Raw genomic sequence first — 21156 nt, forward strand, 5'->3', positions numbered from 1 at the left:
TCTCTCACACTAGAGGTCTTAAGGCAAAGATTTTATACACACACACGTACACACACACACACAGATATACACACATAGAAATATACACACGTATGTGTGTGTTTTAGGGAGTGGGTTGTAATGGTGATTCTTTTTTCTTTTCTTTTTTCTTTCTTTTTTTTTTTTTACTATTGAAGTCACTTACAGTTAGGGAATCCTGTGATCTTAATTATATCCCAGGAATAAAACCTAGAAAGGAAGGGACTATTATATTTATTTTCAGTCAAAAATATGGTACATTAAACAACCTACCTTTTTTTTTTCTTTTGGGTCATTATTGTCTCACTTCTCAACACATGAAACTTGAAGATCTTTACTCAAAATTTTTGGTGGTCCTTTCCATCCTTGTCTGTGTCACATCCTTATATTCTGCAAATACCAACAAATGGTAAATATCCCTATACCACTATCTAGCATTTATTTTTTTTGTTTTCTCCTTCAGGAACTGTTATTATCCCTCCCAGCAACACTTCATTCTTCCTGATCATGTGAATAGTGTAACTGCACTCCATTCCCTTCCCAACTATGCTTCCAAATCTCCAAGACTTGAAGACCATAAGTCCTTTTCTTTCTCATCCTGGAAATTACCCTAGAGCCTAGACTGTCACTGTAGAACATTCCAGTATCATGCTTGTCCATTCTTCCATGGTTGAGTTCCTTCCAGGAGCCTCTATTTTTAGGAAAGGTCCATGTCAGCCATATTTTATTTTCCTTCTGCCTATATTTCTAATTCTCCTGAACTTTGTAATCATAATCTTTAACAGATAACTTGATCTCCACACACCCTCCGTAATCCTTTATCCTCCTAATCCCTACTTTACACCTTGATTTTATAGATTTTCTTCACCCATTAGAAAGTAATTTCCTTGAGGACAAGGATTTTCTTTATACCTGTAGTTGAATCCTCAAGGCTTAGCACAGTGCCTGTATAGCAAGCATTTTATATACAATTATTTTTCCCTTTTTCACATTAATGCATATTTGTGGAATAAAACAAATTTCTGTAACATAATGCAACAAAGAGATGATTGTACATGAAATTGCAAATTTACTAAGCACAAGTTGTAATTCCTTTCAAACATACAACTAAATTATGATGAAAATTGTTTTTCTTACCTCCCCCCCAAACCTGCCCTAGAGATGGCTACCATTAAATGCAAATAAGCATATATACACACACACGTACACACAGGCATATGCAAATATGTATACATATATATGTAAAATTTTGTATAAATCTATTTATCAGTTCTTTGGATGAAGATAGCATCTTTCTTCACATTTTCTATAGTTAATTTGGGTATTTATAAAGTCACAATACCTTATTCACTCAGAGTTGTTTTTAAAACATTATTGTTACTATATAACTCTTGATTCTCTTGATCCTGTTCGTTTTGTTCTTCATTATTTCATGCAAGGCTTTCCATGTTTGTTTGTTTGTTTGTTTTTAAGACCATAGAGCTCATCATTCTTATAGCATAGTAATATTTGATCACAGTTATATACCAAACTTGTTCAGATATTCCCCAATTGATGGCCAAATCTGCAATTCTGAGTCCCTTGCCACAACAAAGAGTGCCACTATGAACATCTTGAAAGGCATAAGTTATTTTCCTTTTCCCCTAATCATCTTTGGAAATAGACCAAGTAGTGATATTGCTGGGTCAAAGCGTATAGTTAGTTTAATAACTCTTTTTTGCAAAATTTCAGATTGCTCTCCAAAATGGTTGGATGAGTTCACAGTTCCTCTAACCATGAATTGGTCTCCCAAGTTTTCCATATCCTCTCTAACATTTCAGGTTTTCCCCTTCAATCATTTTAGACAATCTGGTATGCATAAAATGATATCTCAAGGTTGTTTTAATTTGCATTTTTCTAATCAATAATTATTTGGAACATTTTTCATATGACAACAAATTGGTTTGATTTATTCATTGGAAAACTGCCTGTTCATATACTTTGACCATTTGTCAACTGGAAAATGACTTGTATTCTTATAGATTTGACAAAGTTCTTTCTATATTTTTGATATGAGACCTTAATCTGATAAACCATCTATATATTTCCCCCCTTTTTTTTTGCTTTCCTTCTAATCTTGGCTATATTTATTTTATTTGTACAAACCCTTTTTAATTTAATGTAATTGAAATTATCCATTTTAAGAGGCAGGACCAATCTGGCACAGTAAATGCAGGGAGTCACTAGTGCTTCACCCCAAACCCCTCTAAATACCTTTAAAAATTACTCTAAAGAAATTCTAGAGCAGCACAACCCACAAGAGAGTTGGAGTGAAACAAATTTCCAGCCAAGACAACTTGGAAAGTTCGCAGGAAAGGTCTGTTGCACCAGGATGAGATGAGCATGGTCCAGTGTAGGCCATGCCAGTGCAAACTGGGCCCCAGCAAACCCAGAACAGACCTTGAGGTGACTGAATCATTGACAGCAGTGGTGGTTTCCAGACTTTTAAGCCCACAGACACCAAAGACAACTTAGAAGAGCAGCAAGAAAGATCTGTTGCACCTGTGTGAGAGTAAAGCATAGTCCAGCTTGAAGGCAGTGCCAGTATAGCCCAAGCCCCAGCAAACCAGGAGCTGGCCTTGAAATGGTTGAATCAGCAGTAGCAGCAGCAGCAGGGGCAGAAATTGCTTCCAAAGTTCTCAGCCCATACATAGTGAAGGGGTCGAATAAGTGGTCAGAAGGTGATTACAGGAGTCTTTTTAGTAGTACTGAGGCTAAACTCTGTTACTTTGAGCATACTCAGATTTGGAAGGCATATAGTCCTTGATGGCAGTCCCAGGGCAAGTAGGAGCACTGGCATCACACTGCTTGAAGCAGCAGTGGAGGAAAGACCCTCCTCACAGTTCTAGGGCTGAAAAGAGTGCTTGTGGTCACTCAAGGACCATAGCACATGCCAGGAGAGTAATACACACCTCTACTTGGATCATATCACCTTAGAAGGACTGAAAACTTACATGTCCATAGGAGGATCTCTGAAAACAGCTGCACAACACCCCTGAAGCTTGGAACAGTATGCCCTATACCATGAAAGCAGAGTCCTGCTTCAACAGAGCAAAATGTCAAGTAATAGATTAGGAAAATGAGAAAACAGTGGAATAAAACTCAAACTATAGAAAGTTACTATGGTGACAAGGAAGATGAAAACACACAATCAGAAGACAACAAAGTCGAAGTTTTTACATCAAAAGGTTTCAAGAAAAATATCAATTAATCTTAGGCCATGGAAGAACTCAAAAATGACTTTGAAAATCAAGTAAGAGAGGTAGAGGAAAAAATGGGAAGAAAAATGAGAGTGATGCAACAAAATCATGAAAAAAATGAGTTAACAGCTTGGTAAAGGAGACACACACACACACACACACACACACACACACACAAACACTGAAAAAAATAACACCTTAAAAAATAGACTAGGCCTAATGGTAAAAGAGGTCCAAAAAGCCAATGAGGAGAAGACTGGCTTGAAAAGCAGAATTGGCCAAATGGAAAAGGAGGTCCAAAAGTTCATTGAAGAAAACAATGCCTTAGGTTAAATATGCAAGACACTGTAGTCAATGACTATAGTAATGTGTTGTTTGATAAACTCAAAGACCCAAGCTGCCGGAATAAGAGCCCATTCTTTGAAAAAAAAAACTACGGGCAAAACTGGAAAAGAGCACTGCAGAAACTAGGCATAGACTAAAATCTCACACCATATACCAAAATAAAGTCAAAATGGTCTCATGATTTAGTTATAAAGTCTGATAGTATAAGCAAACTGGGAGAGCAAGGAATAGTTTACCTATCATATCTATGGAGAACAGAAGAATTCATGACCAAGCAGGAGAGGGAGAACATTATGAAAAATAAAATGGATAATTTTGATTACATTCAATTGAAAAGTGTTTGCGCAAACAAAGCCAATGCAACTTAGATTAGAGGGAAGTTAGAAAATTGGGAAAGAATTTTTACAACCAATATCTCTGATAAGGGCCTCATTTCTAAAATACATAAAGAATTCAGTCAAATCTATAAGAATACAAGTCAATTCCCAATTGATAAATGGTCAAAGGATATGAACACATAGTTCTCAGATGAAGAAATTAAAGCCATCTATAGTCACTCTAAATCCCTATTGATTAGAGAAATGCAAATCAAAACAACTCTGAGATACCACATCACATCTATCAGATTGGCCAACATGACAAAATAGGAAAATGATAAATGTTGGAGAACATGTGGGAAAATTGGGACACTAGTGCATTGTTGGTGGAGTTGTGAAATGATTCAAACATTATGGAGAACAATTTGGAACTATGCCCAAAGAGCCATAAAAATGTGTATGCCCTTTGACCCAGCAATAGCACTTCTAGGGCTGTGTCCCAAAGATATCATACAAATGGGAAAAGGACCCACATGTACAAAAATATTTATAGCAGTTCTTTTTGTGGTAGCAAAGAAATGGAAATTGAGGACATGCCCATCAATTGTGGAATGGCTGAGCAAGTTGTGGTATATGAATGTAGTGGAATACTATTGTGCTATAAGAAATGATGAACAGGCTGACTTCAGAAAAACCTGGAAAGACTCGTGTGGTCTAATGCTGAGTGAAGTGAGTAGAACCAAGAGGACTTTGTACACAATAACAGCCATGTTGTGAGATGACTAATATTGACAAACTTAACCCTCCCCAGCATTACAAGGATCTAAAACTCTCTGGAGGCCTCATGATGGAAAATACTATCCACATCCAAAGAAAGAACTATGGAAGTTGAATTGCTATTTTTTCTCTCTTTTGTTGAGTTTTGTTTCCTCTTTCTGATGGTTCCTCCTATTGATTTTAATTTTTACTTATAACATCACTAATGTGAAAATATGTTTACTAAGGATGTAAATGTATAGCCTATATCAGATTGTGTGGCATCTTGGGGAGGGTGGTTGGGAGGAAGGGAGAGAAAAATTTTAAACTCAAAAGCATATGGAAGTGATTGTTGATAAATCAAAATAAATTTACAAAAAATTTTTTAAAAGATAATGATTCCTTCAAAATCAGAATGGAAAAAATGGAAGCTATTGACTTTAAGGTAAATTAAGAAACAACAAAATAAATCCAAAAGAATAAAAATAATAGAATACAATGCGAAATATCTCATTGGAAGAACAATTGACCTGGAAAATAGATGAAGTAGATCATTTAAAATTATTAGACTATGTGAAAGCCATGATAAAAAAAAAAAAGACCTTAGATATCATGTTTAAGAAATTATAAAGAGGGGCAGCTAGGTGGCGCAGTGGATATAGCACTGGCCTTGGATTCAGAAGGACCTGAGTTCAAATGCGGCATCTGACACATAACACTTACTAGCTGTGTGACCCTGGGCAAGTCACTTAACCCCATGGCCTAGCCAAAAAAAAAAATAATAAAAAAAAGTTAAAAAAGAAATTATCAAGAAAACTTTCCTGATGTTCTAGAACCAGAGGGTAAAATAGAAGTTGAAAGAATCCACAGATTACTTCCTGAAAGAGATCCCAAAAGGAAAACTTACAGGAACATTATATATATATATAAATTCTGGAGTTTCAAGGAGAAAATATTGCTAGCTGCCATTAAGAAACAATTCAAGTATCATGGAGCCACAGTCAGGATAACACAAGATTTAGAACTTTCCACATTAAAGAACTAGAGGGCTTGGTATATAATATTCCAGAGGGGAAAGGAGCTATGATTAGAACCAAGAATCACCTACCCAGTGGTGAGTTTAGTTCTTCAGGGGAAAAAAAAAATGAACATTCAATGCGATGGAGAACCTTCAAGCACTCTTGATAAAAAACAAAACAAAAAAAACCCCAAAAAACAGAGCTGAATAAAACATTTGATTTTCAAATACAAGACTCAAGAGAAGCATAAAAAGTTAAACACAAAAAGGAAATTATAAGGGATTTAATAAGGTTAAACCAATTATATTCTTACAAGGGAAGATGATATTTGTAATTCATGAGACCATTCACATTAGGGTGGTTAGAAAGAATATAGATAGATAAATAAATAAAGATAGATATAGATATTGATGGTGTAGGTTTGAATTTAATATGAAGGTATGATATCTAAAAAAATTAAGGGGTGAGAGACAAATGTACTAGGAGAAAGAGTAAGGGAGAATTAAAATGGGGTAAATTATGTCATGTAAAAAGGCAAGAAAAAGCTTTTATAGTGGAGAGGAAGAGGGAGAAGCTGAGGGGGAATAAGTGAACTTTTCACCATAAAATTGTATCAAAGAGGGAGTAACAAACACACTCAATTGGGTATAGAAATATATCTTACTCTACAGGAAAGTGGGAGGGGAAGGGAATAAGAGAAGAGAAGGCAATGATAGGAGGGAGACTAGATTGGGGGAGGTAGCAGTCAGAAGCAAAACACTTTTTAAAAGGGACAGAGTGAAATGAGAGAGAATAGAACAAACAGGGAGGGGATAGGATAGAGAGAAATACAATTAGCAATAGTAACTGTGAAAAAAATTTGGAAACAAGTTTCTCTGAAGCAGGCCTCATTTCTCAAATATATAGAGAACTGAGTCAAATTTGTAAAAAATAAGTCATTCGCGACTGATGAATGATCAAAAGATATGATCAGTTTTGAAGTAATCAAAGCTTTCTATAGCCATCATAAGAAAATATTCTAACTCACCATTGATAGGAGAAATGCAAATTCAAACAATTCAGAGGTACTACTTCAAACCTATGAAACTGACTAATAGGACGGCGTAAGTAAATGACAAATGTTAGAAGGGATGTGAGGAAAATGAGACATTAATGCACTGTTGGTGGTTGTGAACTGATTCAATCACTCTGTAGAGCAATTTGGAGCTATGCCCAAAGAATTATAAAATCATGCATACCCTTTGACTTAGCAATATCACTACTAGCTCTATATCCAAAAGATATTTTAAAAAAGGAAAAGGACCTATAGTGCAAAAATATTTATAGCAGGGGCTGCTAGGTGGTACAGTGGACAGAGCTCTGGCCTTGGAGTCAGGAGGACCTGAACTCAAATCTGACCTCAGACACTTGACACGAAAGCAGCTGTGTGGCCCTGGACAAGTCACCTAACCCTGATTGACCACACACACACACACACACACACACACACACACACACACACATACACTTATGGTGGCAAAGAATTAGAAATAGAAGGAATGCCCATCGATTGGTGAATGGCTGAACAAGTTATGGTATGTGATTATGGTGGAATACTATTGTACTATAAGAAATGATGAACAAGATACTCTCATTAAAAAAAAAAACTTGAAAAGACATGCATGAGCTGATGCAAAGTGAAATATACTGTATACAAAGTAAAAGCAAATTGTAGGATGATCAGCTGTGAAGGACTTAGCCAGCTGTTCTCAGCCCTACAATGATGTAAGATAGCTCTGAAAAACTTATGAAAAATACTATCCATCCCCAGAGGGGAAAAAAAATGATGATGTCTGAATACAGTCTGAAGCATACTTTTTGAATTTTCTTTATTTTTCTTGAGTTTTTTTGGTCTATGTTTTCTTTCACAACATGATTATTTGGGATATGTTTTGTGTGACTACACATGTGTAATCTATATTGAACTGCTTGCTTTCTTAATGGGGAAGGGAGGAAGGAAGAGAAAGAATTTGGAACTCAAAGTTTTAAAAAGAAATGTTAGAAAGTGTTTTTTACATGTTACTGGGGCAAAATAAAAAAAATACTTAAAAAATGAAAAAAAAGAATCTATTTTACACTAAACTTTGTTCTCTCTTTTTTATTTATAAATTGTTCTCTTATCCATAAGTTTGATAGGTAATTTGTTCCATCATCTTTTAATTATCTTGCAAAATGTCTCTTTTTATGTAGATCACGTATCTATTTTCACCTTATCTTGGTAAATGGAATAAGATATTGGTGTATGCCAAGTTTCTGCCAAAACTGTTCTCCAAACATTTTTTTTTTACTGAATAATGAATTCTTATCCCAAAATCTGAAGTCCTTACACTGGCAAATGCAAGGTTATGGTGCTTATTTACTGCTGTAAGCTGTATGTCTACTCTTTTCCACTGATCTACCTTTCTATTTCTTAGCCAGTATCAGGTAATTTTGATAATAATTGCCTTATAATATAGTTTAAGATCTGGTACTGCTAAACCTCCTTCTTTGATTTTTTAAAATTGTTTCCTTAGATATTCTTGCCTTTATTTTTCCAAATGATTTTTTTTTCTAATTCAGTTTAAAAAAAGGTAATTTAGTTGAGATGGCATTGAATATATAAATTAATTTGGGTAAAGTTGTCATTTTTATTATATTCACCCTGCCTACCCATGAAAAATTAATATTTCACCAATTATTTAAATCTAATTTTATTTGTATAATTTTTTCCTTATAATTTTGTTTATAGTTCCTAGGTTTTCTTTGACAAATGTAGTCATAGGTATTTTATACTGTTTAGAGTCATTGTAAATATACTTATTTTAAATATACAGTTATGGACTCCTTGTTTGTCTACCTTTGGACCTCTTTACTTCTCTTTTAGCATGGGACTAATAAACCAATGGACATACATTGTGGTTGTATGTGACTGGAAGAAACACAACTATAGAAAAGCAAAATTCTATGTGCTTCCCTTACTTTCTTAAAGTGTATGGTAAAAGTTATGTCTTCTTTTGTATCACTATTTTACTAACTCATATGTAATGTGAGACTTTAGACTTTAAAAAATGGACCCATCCATGTCTTTTCATTTTGATAATGTCTGCAAAACATTCCTTCTACATTTTTTTTGGGGGGGATTCTAGGTTTTCTAGTCCCACTTGTTAGTGAAAGTCTGATTTATACAGAAGACAGAAGCCAGCAAAACATGGCAATTCAGAGAAAAGGTAATAAACAGAAAAAATGACTTGAGATTACATTCAGTTCACTAATCACATCCACACACTTCATTTCACCTTATCCTGAACTCCAGTTTCTTCCTTTTACTTTCATATACTTAATCTGGTGCCACTTGGGAAGCAAGGCATAGTTTTTAAGCATATGGAAGTAGGTGGGCACAACCTACACCATAGAAGGATAAAAGGATAAAACACTAGCTAAAATTCAATAATCTAATGGTATTTACACAATTCATTTCATCCTTCCCCTGCCCTCCATAATCTTCCCTGGACTTCCCAGGACAGTAGTTTAATATTTTCATTTTATATGTTTTAAAGCAGTCATATAAATTAAATGGCCTTTTTCCTCATCCCTAAATACTATTTCTGAATGTGATTATACTACTATATGACACATTTCTCTCAGCAATGGGTATTGAATGATAGCAATAGTCCAATAATAATTAATCTAATAACACAGGAAATTACATTTGTAATTTTTTTTATTCTGTCCAGTAGAATGATGATAAGTGGGAAAGGTGACTCAAAGTGAGAAACGACTCAAAAGTGAGGTAAATCTAACTTTGACAATTTTGTGGCTAGAAAATTTTCCATTCTTACATTTACTATTTTATAGATACATTAAAACTGTATAACAGGTTACAGTTTTGAAAATGCTCTCATTTCATGGAAATTTTCTTTTTGCACTGGATAAAAGCTTTTGTATTTATTTGTATTTTAAAATGCAGTCATTTTTTATAATAATTCTTCAAGCAAGCATAACTAGAAATTAATAGGTACAAATATTTGAAATAAGAATAGGAATCTCCAGGGATGCATGCATCGTCCCAGCCTTCTGGGATACATGCATACATGTGCTTTGATTTCTTCTACTTTCATATGAAATATTTGAAAAAGTGTAATCACTATTAAAATTATAGTAATAACTCACTATTTCCTCTACATGGATCCCAGTGGGAAATAATGTAATTGCCCATTAGAACACCAGAGAGGTTCCCATATTTTTAAGTGGGAAAAACATAGTTAGAGAGTGTTCTTTGGGATTTATTACTTAAAGAAGAAATGGAAAAGAAGCCCAGTCTATTCTTGGCAATAACTTTATTGATAATATTTCATTGCCAGTGCAATGAAATATTACTTATACCAATGATCCCTATAGAACTCCCTGTTCAAAGTGCTCTTTAGATACAAATTCATGAGCAAAGTCAGAATAATTATTACTAAGTCCTCTTGGGCATCTCTTTCAAAAGACAAGTGTGCAGTGCCAATCTACTACTACAGTCACTGAGATCAAATGGAAAGAATGGAATTTCACAGTGAATATTTAAAATTGTAAAAATGTCATTAGTGAAGAATCTAGTCATAATGGTGAGGCAATAAGGCAAAATAGGACTCAATACCAAGGTCAAAGCTTGGCCTTTTTCCTGATGATTCATAACTAAAACTTGTAGACAGAATATCAAAAGTCATTCCAAGATTCCTTCTGTCTTACTATAACAAGGATGGGGAAACCATTTATTAAACACCTACTATGTGTTATACACAGTGATAAACACCTTATATTAGTTCATTTGATCTTCATGACTACTCTTTGAGTTAGCTGCTACTATTATCTTCATTTTGCTACTGAAGAAACTGAAATGAGCGAAGATTAATGACTTGCTTGACTTCATACAACTATAAAGTATTTGAGGCCAGATTTGAACTAAGGGCTTGCTGAATCCAGGCTCAATACTGTATCCACTGAACAACTTAGATGTCTCTAAAACAAAATAGGGACAGTAGAGTTGAATCCTGATGAAACAATTGACAGAACATATTAACCCTATCATTTCAGTCCTTCAAAATACCTCAGACTGCATTTACAACACTTGACAGCACATTTTCTTCAATGACAAAGCTTTGGGAGCAAAATGTCACTGGTAACTGAATTCCACAATTGCTTACGCACACACATGGCTTAGTAAGTTATCTTTGACCTTAACAACTTCCTGAGATCCATGAATACTCCTCAAAATCTCCTGTCCATGCCGAATGCAGAGTTACAAGATCCATGCAGGGAGTATCTTATCGAAACGAGGAGAGTGCAATGTGAGATAATGAAGCACTAATGGGAATCACAAAGACCTTAAGACATTGGCTGCAACAATAACTATCTGTGTGATCCAGGGTAAGTTACATATTCTTCTCTGTACCTCGATTACTTCATCTGTAAATAGGAAATGGCATTATCAACTACCTCCCAGAATAGCAATGACAATCAAATGGGATAGCATACATAAAAATTAAAACATTTATTAAGATGTTAATATTATGATGGTGTCCTACCTAATCAACTCAGGATTAGATTTAGGAATTAGTACTAAATGTGACCCAACTATGGCTCTGGGGATATATCCATCATGTGCCCACTGTCCCGCATGTCCAGATAGATCTCCTGAACATCTATACTCCCTCGTCTCTGATCCTAAGCAACAGCATTTATTAAGCACCTCCTATGTTCCAAGCACTGTGCTAAACATGGAGGATGCAAAGGTTGGCAAAAATAGCCCCTACCCTTAAGAGGCTCACATACTAATGAGGGAAAAAATGTGTAAAATGATATACTTATAATACATATATTGTATAATAAGTACAATAATATGTGTATAGTGATTATTATGTGTTAAGTATTGTGCTAAGTGCTTCACAAGTATTGATTCTTACAAAAAGACAGTAAGTGCTATTATTGTCCTCATTTTAGGGATGAGGAAATTGAGCCCAATAGAGGTTAAGTGACTTGCTCTAGGTAGTTTCTTAGTCCAAATCTGGACTGATTTCTTCCTGATTCCAGGCTCAGCACTCTATTCACTGCACCATCTAGTTGTTTTGCAAGTAATCTCAGAGAGATGGCACTATCTTTGAAGGGAATTGGAAAAGTCTCCTTGAAGAAAGTTGGATTTGAGCTCAGATTTCAAGGAAATCAAGAAGCAGAGATGAGGATGTAGAGTGTTTCTGGACTAAACAATAGGCAACAAAGAGGCATAGTGTCTGAAAAAAGAAAGTTTGTTAGTGACAATGCTGTTACTCTCATCAATACTTCTATCTGTCATGACATGGATCTGAAGCATGCAGACTACATCCAACATCTCCTCTGCCATTTAATTATTCTATCATCTTTTCCCTATGTTGCAGTATTCTTTACTGCTGAGATAAAAACCATCCACCTTGGTATTTCTTCCTACATTTCCATTTCTGCAGGCAATGTGGCAGAGTGAAAAGAGTATGGAACTCAGGAGTCATTGGACTTGCGTTCAAATCCCCACTTTCCTAATTATCCCTGTGTGTGAAATTAATTTAATCTCTGTGTGTCACGGGCTTCTCATTTTGTTTGTAAATATCAGTATTGGACTAGATCCCTTCTAACTCTATGTCAGTGATGCTACTCATCTACTTACTCTACCATTTCTATTATTTCATGTCTGCATTGTGATTCTGAACTCTGAAAATCAAGAGTATCAAATAAAACAAGAAAAGCAATAATAAATGTTTGCTTTCATCTTAGATACCTTTGTCTCCTGCACTCTCTCTGATTTCAGAATCATAGGACACCAAAGGAAAATGCAAGTTCAATATAAATCAACAATGTGATTAGACAATTCTAAAATTTAATAATGTCTTCAGCAATACTAATAGAAACAAAATTTCTGGGACTGGGAACATGTAATAACACTATATTCTAATCTAGACAAAAGAACATTCTGAAGCTTAGTGTTCTGTAGTTTGTTTTAAGAAAATAGAGAGAATCAGAGCCAAGATGGCAGAGTAAAAGCAGTGACTTGCTTGAGCTCTCCCCAAACCCTTTCAAATTCCTGTAAAAATTTCTTAGATAAATTCTATAGCAGTAGAACCCACAAAAAGAGTGAAACAGTTTTCCAGCCCAAGACAACCTATATGGTTGATTGGAAAGGTCTGTCATGCCAGGCTGGGAGAGGAATGCAGTTCAGCATGGATGTGCAGGAAAAACAGGCCTCAGAGAACCTGGAGCAAGCCTCAGAGGATTAAATCACAGGCAGCTGTGGTGGTTTCCATAATTCTCAAGCCACAAACGCCAAAGGCAACTTTGAAGGTCAGTAGGAAAAGTCTGTGACTGAGGTGAGAGAGAAGCTTAGGCCCAGCCCCAGTCCTGACACAGCCCTGTGGAGGAAGATGCTTCATGACCTTGGCCCACAAACAGAAGGGGAATTGAGTAGCTGATCAGAGGGGGATTGCAGGGATCTCTTTGCTAATGCTGAGGAAGGATTCTCTTGCTTTGCCCATGCTTGGATCTGGGTCACAGTTCTAGGTGGTGTGCTGGCATAGTGCAACTTGTAATGGCAATGAAGAGACAATCCTCCTTACAGTTCCAAGGCAGAAAAGAGTGCTTGTGGTCACTCATAGAGCACAGCATACACCAGGAAAGGAGTAAACACTTTGCCCTTTGGAAGAACTGAAAATTTACAGCTACCTAGAAGTATCTCTGAAAATCACTGCATGAAACCCCTGAAGCTTGGGACAGTACATTCTCCACACTGCAATCACCCCCCAACCTTAGCAAAGAGTTTATAACTCAAGTAATTGGGTGAGATCATGAGAAAACATTGCAAAAAAGTCAGACCACAGAATCTTTCTTTGGTGACAAAGAAGATCAAAACATACAACAAGAAGAAGACAATAAAGTTGAAGCTCCTACATCCGAAGCCTCCAAGAAAAATGTGAATTGTTCCGGGGCCATGGAAGAGCTCAAAAAGGATTTTGAGAAGCAAGTAAGAGAAGCAGAGGAAAAACTGGGAAGAAAAATGAGAGTGATGCAATAAAATCATTAGTCATTTAGACCATTTTTCATATGCTTATACATAGCTTTAATTTACATATTCCTGATTTCTGCCATACTGTTTTTCAGTTTTTCCAGCAGTTTCTGTCAAATAGTGAGTTTTTATTCTAGAAGCTGGAGTCTTTGGGTTTACCAAACACTAGATCAGTATGGCCATTGACTACTTTGTCTTGTGTACCTAAGCTATTCCACTGATTCACCACTCTATGTTTTAGTCAGTACCAGATAGTTTCAATGATTACCACTTTATAATACAATTTGAGATCTGGTATTACTAGGACATTTCCTTCACATTTGTTTTCATTAATTCCCTCGACAATCTTGATCTTTTGTTCTTCCAGGTGAATTTTGTTATTTTTTTCTTGCTCTACAAAAGGATTTTTTGCAGTGTGATTCTATAGAATTGAACAAGGAATTCAGGTAGAATTTTCATTTTTATTACATTGGCTCAGCCTACCCACGAACAATTAATATTTTCCAGTTGTTGAGATCTGACATTAAAATGTTTTGGAATTGTGTTCATATAGTTCTTGGCTAGTAGACTCCCAAGTGTTTTATATTGTCTACAATTCATTTAAATATTTTTTTTCTTTCTATCTCTTGCTGATGAACTTTTTTTGGTTATATGTATATGCATATATATGTATGTATGTATATATATGATATATATATATATATATATATATATTATATGTGTGTGTTTGTGTGTAAAATTCTGATGATTTTTGTAGGTTTATTTTATATTCTGCAACTCTGGTAAAATTGTTCATTATTTCAATTAGTTGTTTTTAAATTTATTCTTTAGAATTTTCTCCATTATATCATCTGCAAAGAGTGATAATTTTGTTTCTTTATTGTCTATTCTAATTCCACCAATTACTGTTTCTTCCCTTATTGCTATAACTAATGTTTCTAGTACAATATTGAATAATACAGCTGATAATGGGCATTCTTGTGTCAAATGTGATGCATTCAAGTAACTCAGGACCAGTTATGCTCAGCTTATGATATATGTTTATCAAAATGACAGATGTGAGTATCTAAAACCAGGTATGGTACTGGGAAAGACCTCAAATAGTTGTCTGCACTTATAGGGGTTATGAGAATTTCCCACCAAATTGTTGGTGAAGTTGGGTCACTGCTCCCTCTGGCCAAAGTTTGCTCCTGAGGATGCAGAGCCACTGCCTTTACAGCAAGAGCCTGGGATCACCCTGCTGGGCTTACGAGCAAGGCCAAATCATGACTCCACTTTGGCAGATTCAAGGGGTTTCTCTATTCTGCTAGCAAATAACCTTGGTGACCAAGCTGGCTTCTCTGCTCTGGCTATGGCTGGCTGACTAGAGGACAAAGCCGTGGGTTTTTACATAATTTTAGAAGCGTGAAACTATGTGTAAAGGAAAGGGTTGAGAGGCTTATCTGGGGCACATTCACAAGGTAAGCTCAGCTGGTGCCTTGATGCTAGATGAATTTCTCTATTCAGCACTTCTGAAACTGTGGGTTGTGACCCCAAATGGGGTCATATAACTGAATGTGGGGATCATGAAAAATTTGGCAATAGTAAAGGTTTCTCAATGCTCAATGAAGAAAAATTAATTTAAAATCAAATATGTAATGAATTCAAGGTGTTGCCGGTAGCACTTGACTGTGTTGCATTGCGGGACTTCACTGCAACCTTGGTTCTGAACACACAACACACACACTTTGCAATGCACATGCCTTCACGCTGTGTAATGCCAATGAAAACCTCTGCAAAGATTGGAGACTATTGTATATTATGAATTGCAGTGTTTATTATGGAAAATAAAGACTTTTAATATTTTCCTACCATTATTCCTAAGCATGTAAGTATCAAATTAATATATCTTTGGATTGTATTATGTTAAAATGTTTGATTTTTTAAATTGCTGTTACCTCTTTCTTTTACAGAAACATAAATGTTTAATTGCAGCAAGTAAAGACAAAAGTCCTTCAATAATATTTCTCCACATGACTACTGTATTTTTATGTAAGTATGAACATTACTTTAAAAAAATAAACACAAACAAATGCAATTTCATACAATAAAGCCAGTATTTATTTTAGAAGTTATTGGCAATATTTATTTGTATTTTAGTACAAAAACATTTGAGGTTATGAATTAGTTGCTAAATTTAGACAGAAGAGGTAAAAATATTGATGACAATGTGTCAGAGTCTTTGCTACCAGGTTGTAGTATACCTAAATTGACAAGAAAAAGAAAATATGTCAAATTATTTTTGCAATATGTATTTGCTTCTAAAAATGATGATGCTGTGGATAAACACCTCTTTGCTTAATTTGCAATGAAGTTTTGGCTGAACAGAGCATGAAGCCAGACAAACTAAAATGTTATCTTAATATCAAGCATGCAGCATACTGTAATGAACCAAAGAAATATTTAGTTACTTTTAAAATCTTCAAATAAAGAAAAATAACATTTTGAGAAATTTGTTACCATCGATGAAAAGCTTATACTTGCTCTTCTGAAGCTTATTATTTAATTGCAAAAACTAAAAAGCCCCATGCAATAGAAGATTTTACGTTACCTGCTGCTATTAAATGTTTATGGGAAAAAGTGTGAGGATGAAATTTGTAAAATTCCTTTATCAAATGATGCTGTTTCCAAAAGAATTTCTGAAATTAATAATGATTAATTCTAGCAGCTTATTACCAGGGCTAAGGGCAGCCCAAACTTGGCAATTTGGTTAGATGGAACAACTGGCATTTCCAACATGGTACAGTTGTTACTTTATGTAAGATATACCTATGAAGGAAGCATAAATGAAGAATGATTGTTTTGTCACCTTTTGGAAGGGCACAAAAGAGAAGAAGATATATATCTTAAAGTCGGTGAATTTTTCACAAATGAAGGTTTGTGGTGGGAGAATTGCACTGACATCTGTACCATAGTGATAGAACAATAACGAGTGAGAACACTGGATGTGTAGCAAAAGTTAAAGCTGGAGGCAATAAACATATCACTTTTACTCGCTGCATGATCATTGGGAGGCACTTGTAGCCAAAAATGTATCACCAGAGTTGGATGTCCTTCACAATACTATCAAAATCATCAACTTTGTTACAAAGTGATGCCATTAATACTCATTTGTTTTAAAACTTTTGGAAAGACATGGATTATGATTAGAATGCAAAGCCAAAGTGGCTCTCAAGACGGCTAGGTTTAGAAAGATTATTGAAATTGAAAGATGAAGTTATATTTTTGACTGAGAAGAAATCAGATTTTGCTCATTTTTTTTAAAATAATGACTTATAGCTTTAAAAACTGTGTTGTTGGATATTTTCAAAAAAGTCAATGATTTAAACATGTCACTTCAAGGAAAAAATTATAACATGCTTATGATAAAAGGTAAAATTGAAAGTTTTGCTAAAAAAGTTAACATATGGAACAATAGGGTGGAAAATGATTCTTTAGAAATGTGTACAGCTATGAGATGATTTTCTAATTGAAAATAACCTTCCAAAAAATTTAATTGTAAGAGTTATAATTAATCATCTGAAGTGTCTAGAGATGCAGTTTCAGAAACATTTCCTTTAAATTTGGATTCTTAAAAAACTAAGCTGGGATAACAGTGGGAAAAAAATGTACTTTCTCTAAAAGTACTATTTAATTGGATGTGGAAAGCAAATGTTTACAAATACTAGTCCCATTGAAGAAGCCTACAACCATGAGGTGAGAGAAACAAGTGGAGAAGAGTTTTTTGATTGTGTGTGTCTCCCTGTGGCTGATGGCAGCTTCAGGATAGTGGTGGTGATTCTGATGTAAGACACAACACGTGATATAAAGAGAAACATGCCAAATAACCCGGCATTGGCAATGACAGGAAATCCCTTCAAAGTACTATTCCCATAGGCCAATTTCACTGATGGAGGAACGTCACAGAAAACATAATTGAGTTCATTAGAACTACAGAAGGACAAAGTGAAAATCTGATACGTCAATCCTACTTCAGTGGGACAGCCAAGAGCCAGCTATCAGTTGGAAACACTTTGTGATTCAGAACAAGAGGACAGTACAGAAGCTTACAAATAACGGTCATACGCCATTACAGCGAGAAGGAAACGCTTGATGCCTCCCAGAATAAGAAATAAGCCAAGTTGTACAATACAATCCAAAAAAGATCTGTGTTTATTCTGAGTCCAGAAGGCAATAAGCATTCTATGGATAGTGATTGTCGGGTAACAATTTTCAAGAACAAATACTTTCCCAGGCAACTACTGGGGACTCAGACCAATTTTGTTTATTACATTGATGAGACCATTTCTTTTCAGTACACTAACGTAAGTGAAAAAGAAAATCCCAAACAGAAAGGCTTGGAGTTTCACAATTTCAAGGAATCCCAGAAGAAAGAAAGCACTATTTCTGTGATGTTTGATCTTTCCATTTTCCTATACTTTCAATATGTGAGAATAGTGAATTCAGGATAGGGATAAGCTCTTCATTTTGGGCCACACTTTCTTCCACTGTAAATAAGATACTTGGTTTACTTGAACACTGGAGAGTGAAAATATTTTCCATATTTTAATACATATTTCACTTCTGTTTGTCTGAGTTTGCTCATTTACAAAACTGTAATAATAGTAACAAAAATGCTGATGATGATACCTTGATCACAACCTATGGTTTTAAGCCCTGACAGCATGGAGAACTCCAGGTTATTGCCAAGAAGTATCTCAACACCAGGGAGAATCCCATAGGCTTTGCTGAGCAGTTGTCACTCATCCTTTGTTCATACAAACTTGGGTACCCAGATATGTATGAACTCATAGTTGCCCTAGTTGGCAAAGAGGAGGTTAAGAATTGGTGTCAAAAAACTGACTGGGAAGAACTGGAGGAGGATCTGGAGATGGATTGTGATTCGGATAGTGGAGGTAAGGAGCCTTACCAACTCATCCAATTATGGATGAAAAGATCCTTCAGGCCATACCCCTTGCATTCCTTCAACGCAGTGATTTAACAGATTTCCAAGACACTAGACAGATTTCTGAATAATCTGTTTATCAGTTTCACAAAAGACTTGCCCCAGCTTTTGAATGCAATTCTGGTCTCGAGCAGAATAGTGCAGTGAGGCAAGGTCAGTTATATCCTACTTTATTAATAATCTTCACCCATCCATCTCAAAACAAATTAAGCTTTCTTACTGGCAACATTCTGACATTGGGCTCCTCCTTAAGACCACAGTATGGCTGGCTTTCATTCTAGCAGAGGAGGATGAAAGTAGTACAAAGGAACTTAGAGAAGCTAAAATGAATTTTTTTCCTTGCAACCCCCCTGCAGGTGCAGCACCCCATTCCTCCTCACTCCCCTCCCCCATAAGAACGGGATCATTCGACAAGAACAAGAAGTTAGGAGATTGTGTTTACTATAAGAAACCTGGTCACTGGAGAATAAAATGTAGAATAAAGTCTAGGGTAGATGCTAAAAAATGGAAAGCACTCAAGAAAATTTTGAGGGAACTTCCCTACAACCTTGATCTCTCATCATGATGAGGCTTTTCCCCTTAATCCCATCTGGCTCTTAACCAAGTTCCCCCTAGCTTGTGGGCTTCAGATACCACTGATACTGGGTCAGTTAGCAGTGACCCACCTATTGTTGTGCAGTCAGACCCCTCTAAATCCTTACCTTCCATATGTCAATACACATTTAGCATTGAGGTGGTTGAGGGCGTTCAGCCCCTTATTAACGCCTATTTGTCTAAGAGCTTTTGTAGCTTCTGTATTTCCATGATTAACACTCCCATTTGTTCAGTCCCCAAGCCTAGTGGATAGGGTTCAGCCTGTGCATGATTCCTGAGCAGTTAGTACTATTGTAAGCCCCAAGTACCTGTCATCCCCAACCACCACACTGTGCTTAATCTTGTACCTCTGTGGGCCACTTATCTAATGGTGGATGACCTCTGTAATGCCTTTTTTTTTAAAATCCCTGTTACCCTTGAAAGTCAATTCATTTTTGATTTTGCCTGGGAGGGGTGCCAATATACCTGGACTCTCCTTCCACAGGGGTTCACTGGGTCACCATCCTATTTCTCATACCTATTAAAAAAAAACCCTTGTCCCTGTCAGATTTTAAGAATTTTGTCCTCCTCCAGTATGTTGATGACATCCTCCTTTGTCCCCCCACCAAGATGTTTCTATGTATTTCCTTAACGTTTTAGCAGCAAGGGGTAATAAGATATCTCAGGCCAAACTCCAGCTTCCACTCCCTTCTGTGAAGTTCCTAGGACATCACTTCTCTGCCTCCAGCCTTTGCCTAGACTCCTCGCACCTTAAGGCTCTCACTCACTTCCCTGTATCACACACCAATCTTCAGCTCTGTGCCTTCCTTGCTCTGATGGACTATTGCCATCTCTGGATCTCTGACTTTTCATGTGTTGCCTGCCCCTTTGAGACCCTTTAAGGAATTTGGTACCTGAGCCTATGGCTCTCTTCCCTGATGTTCACAACTCCTGTCATTCTCTGAAGGTGGCCCTCAAGTACCCACCCCAGGTCTCCCCAATCATTTGATTGGGTCTGAGAGAGGAGGGGATGCAATTGCTGTACTAACACAAAAATGTGGTGCAAACTTTCATCCTGTGTGATACTATAATAAAACTTTGGACAATGTTGCTCAGGCTCCCAGGCTGTCTTCATGCAGTAGTAGCCTCCGCTATCCTTGCTTCTGCTACTGAGGACATTTGTCTTGACTCTCCCTTAATGGAACATGTTCCTTATGCTATTGAAACACTCCTGAATTCACACCATACCCAACATTTATCCTCTACATCTAAGAGGCAACAGCCCCCCTGCCCGCCCCCACCTTGGATCATTAGATCCCATGCAATGAAATCCCACCCTGGCTCTGAACTCGTCATGAGTTGCTTCCTTAAATGCCTCACTTGCTTCCTTTGCTCAGCTTCTGTGGCCACAGATTTCCCTGAACAGGACTGAGACATCTTATAAATACTACAAAGGCCCCCTGTAGCCCATGGAGTGCAGAAGCCTGCCCCAAAAAATCAGGCGTGAGATCTCTGACCTTTGTCCCTGATAAAGGCAACTGTAAAAGCATCTATTCTTTGTCCAGGTTAGTGTGGGAATCCCAGAGAGGCCTCTGGTTCTGTAATAATGACGGAGCTAAATACCCAAGGCTGGAAGCACTCTGCTCTGGGACTTTAACTCACTCGGGCTGGAATTCATTCTCTAATACCTAACTTGCCATTTAATTACCCCCTTCCACAGGACTGTTTTTTGTGGCTCTACTTTATATCAAAACATCCCTCCCTCTGCACGCTTATCTACACCATGACCAAATTATCCCTATTTCCAGGGAACCACTCCACT

This window comes from Phascolarctos cinereus, unplaced genomic scaffold, assembly GCF_003287225.1.
Source record: "Phascolarctos cinereus isolate Bilbo 61053 unplaced genomic scaffold, phaCin_HiC Scaffold_9;HRSCAF=440, whole genome shotgun sequence".
NCBI lineage: Eukaryota > Metazoa > Chordata > Mammalia > Diprotodontia > Phascolarctidae > Phascolarctos > Phascolarctos cinereus.